Source organism: Cephus cinctus, unplaced genomic scaffold, assembly GCF_000341935.2.
Source record: "Cephus cinctus unplaced genomic scaffold, Ccin1 Ccin1_scaffold0136, whole genome shotgun sequence".
Taxonomy (NCBI): Eukaryota; Metazoa; Arthropoda; class Insecta; order Hymenoptera; family Cephidae; genus Cephus; species Cephus cinctus.
In genome coordinates, this window is record NW_014332867.1 from 4,694 (window position 1) to 8,852 (window position 4,159).

A 4,159-nucleotide genomic window follows, 5' to 3' on the forward strand; every position below is an offset into this window, starting at 1 on the left:
GACGACGACGACGACGACGACGACGACGACGACGACGACGACGACGACGACGACGACGACGACGACGACGACGACGACGACGACGACGACGACGACGACGACGACGACGACGACGACGACGACGACGACGACGACGACGACGACGACGACGACGACGACGACGACGACGACGACGACGACGACGACGACGACGACGACGACGACGACGACGACGACGACGACGACGACGACGACGACGACGACGACGACGACGACGACGACGACGACGACGACGACGACGACGACGACGACGACGACGACGACGACGACGACGACGACGACGACGACGACGACGACGACGACGACGACGACGACGACGACGACGACGACGACGACGACGACGACGACGACGACGACGACGACGACGACGACGACGACGACGACGACGACGACGACGACGACGACGACGACGACGACGACGACGACGACGACGACGACGACGACGACGACGACGACGACGACGACGACGACGACGACGACGACGACGACGACGACGACGACGACGACGACGACGACGACGACGACGACGACGACGACGACGACGACGACGACGACGACGACGACGACGACGACGACGACGACGACGACGACGACGACGACGACGACGACGACGAGGAAGACGAAGACGACGACGACGACGACGACGACGACGGAACTGAAATAAAATCATCTCGCTCGCCATTTCAATACGCCCTGATCTCGTACACTAACCGTATTGAACTTGGTGGCAATCGCTTCAGAACCTTCAATTCCTATAGTGAATGTATCAATAACTTTTCCTCATATATAGCGGTTCATAAGATATTTCGTTCCAAACACAGGTATAAGGAGTTGACTCGAGTAAAGAGTCTCGGCGCGCTGCGCCCTGTACAGCCGGTTGCCTGTACTTGGCGCGAGACTCGACCGAGTCTCTTGATCCCTTGCTCCTGTGTAAAAGTGTACATAGGTGAAACCGGGAGGAAGATCAGTACACGGGTCAAAGAACATCAACTGTGTACCAAATACGGTAATTTTTCTCTATCTACTTTAGCTGAACATTGGATGGACACTGGACATTCAGTGGAATATGAAAAGACAGAAATGCTAGCTAGTTCTATAGGTTACTTCGTCCTAAAACACCGCGAAAGTCTAGAGATATTGAAATACCCAAATAACCTTAACAGGGATCGAGGATATCAAGTAAACCCCATTTGTACACCGTCCTCCCGGTTTTTTAATTGATCAGTTGATCAACTAAACAACTTATGATCAGCTGAAGCACTGATCCGCATGAGGAGTCATAGGTATATTAAGACTTTTTGACAACAGGGAACTTCAGTATAGGAGCCTCCTAGCCCTGATGATGCAGACTGAAACGTTTGCGAAACGTCGACACGAAGCTGAACACAAACTCGGCTTCCATCCGGAAACCATGAGTATTAATGATAATATCCGCCGCGAAATCCCAAAATCTCAAAGTAATTAACGGCTTTATTTACTAACATGTTAACATTTATTTAACAAAACCATTTGGTAAATTATTTCCTGTACTTAATTTATTGATTTTACACTTCATTTCATATAATGCATGTTGAATTGAAAATCTGAGATTCATTTTTTGCAAATTATATTCAGGTCCAGGCCGAATTCCCAGACAAAAGAATGTCAGCATTTTCTAGAAATATACTTTATTTATAAAAATTCCCACGTGAATCGATCAGAAATGCATTTTTTAATCATTAATGGACACTAGAAACATGTTTATGCAATTCTTTTCTAACAAAATCGTATAGCATCAATATAAATTAATATTTTTCATTTTTGACAAACTCTTGTCTGGAACTGTGTACATATGAAACATCTTAAAGGTGTGATTCAGATCAGAGATGAGTAGTGAGATTGTCAACAGAGATGAGTGGGGAGATGCACAACGCTCCGGTTTTAGGCGATACCAAAAGCATGGCGCTAAATCGTAGCGGCGAGTTTGGGAGTAGGATTTCGTGATCATCGCCTCTGTCGATGTTACAGATTTCGCGTAGCCGCGCGGGTCATGATGATCGTTCCAGCCGATATTGCAGTCAGCGAAAATGAATGGATTGCTCGGTGGTGGGGAAAAAGTTGCCGCTCCTCACAAACCGTTCTTGACAAACAGGCGGAACAGCAAGGTCTTCCGTCCAACCGAACCCTAAACGTTTGTATGGATGTAATGCGCAAACAAATGTGTATTGTAATGCGCCCGTTACTAATAGTAGTATCGGTAAAGTCGATGGGCAATTAATCTTACCGACCGTGTATTTGCCTACGTTCGTAATTATATCGTATTAGAATTGGTGTCACTAGGTATCATCCATAATAGCCAATCAGACACGAGCATCGGTTTACTGGCGACTGTCTTGTCCGGTACCGGCTTAGTCGGGAAGAGATAGTCGATTTGGGTGGACGTAAAAAAGTATATCTGAAGGCAATAATTTAAATCGTGGCGTTGGTTCAAACAAAAGACAGATCAATTATTAATATTCTAAATCATCGAAGGAAGATCAATCAATTATATCCGATCCTGTCTTGGATACCAAATATCGCCCAAACCAAGGAATTATATATATCTATCAAGGATGATTTGGCAAACGACAGGATGACAAAAGTTCCACTTGAAGGACGAAATAATAATACAATTTGACGACTTGGTTGATGATGGGAACCTGGATTGGAAGGACATACATATAGAATGGATCGACAGTTTAACACGTATTTTTACTTTTAATTAATATCACATTATTATGTCAATTTTAGTATGTCATAAGTATATTTCCCGGCTGGTAAATGTATACAGAAGAATGGGTTATGCGTGAGTTTTATATCTATTTTATATCAAATTGAAATTTAATGTTAAATTTGGAAAATTCATATAATTATAGTCATATGTAATAGTAATATTAATGTATTTTGAATAGATATCCAGAACTCCCTCAAATGTTTATTTGAATTCCGCTACTTGTTTTTTATTATTTTATTTAAACAAGAAAAGTACAATTATAGTATATTCAAATAAATTTCAAAGTTATAAAAAATGCATAGAAATATTGGTTTTCACTCTTTACCTCTTATCATGCCGAAAATGAACATTAAAAAATGAATGGCCAAATTCGTTGGTAAATGAAACGACCGAGAACAGTTCAAAGAGATATTTTGAAATATCATAGATAAATATGTATAATAAATTTAATTTAGAATTAAACGTGCATTGTGGCTGAGTCAATAACCTGTCAAGATATACCGCTGCTGATTACGGGTTCGATTCCCCATGAAGAACTCTTTTTTCATCTTCTTTTTTTTTTCATTTTACTACAAAAATTGTTCAAGGTTCCTCTCTTTTAACCTTTCTAGGTTGCCCAAACTTTATTTTAAGTTTATATATATTTTTTAAAATTTTATCTATGATAGAATCGACTAATATTTTAAACGCCCGCTCGTACCGCGCGACCGGCGACTTAAGCGATTGCGGATTCTCTCTCGCTGAGGGGTCTGCTATTGCTGTTACTGCTGCCGCTGGTTCTTATAATCTTATAAATACTTTTTTATTTGCAATCTTCAGTTCCAGCGCCCAGTGTAAACTCAATAAGATTTACTATGAGAAAATAATTAGCTGACTTCGTTACCTGGAATCAATAATCTTGAGAAGCAAATATGGAAATGAGCATTATCTCTGTCAGTAATTGTTCGTCCACGTGGAGAAAGGTGGCGCGAAAGTTCTTAACTGGTGTGCATCTTTATATTATTCTGCTTATATGTAAAGTAAGCGAAACGACAATAGTAAGCAGTTGAATAAACGATGATATTCTGGAAATACAACTTCCGAAACAAGTAAAACATACACGTGTTTTTGGCGTCTGGCTAGTGCACCCGGTTACGAATCGGGAGGTCTATGGTTCGAGACCCCTCTATGGAGAGCACTTTCTTTTTACAAAAAAAAATGTGCTTTTGCAAATGGGATTAACAGATTAAAGAATGTATCCAATTAATTTATTTTTCTTATTACAATAAAGGCATAAACAACGACAACCTGCGAGTGGTTATACAAGGAGAGTTCTGGATCAAGATTCCTGCACCGACATATTACCGACCTGTGGGTTCTCATCCGTGC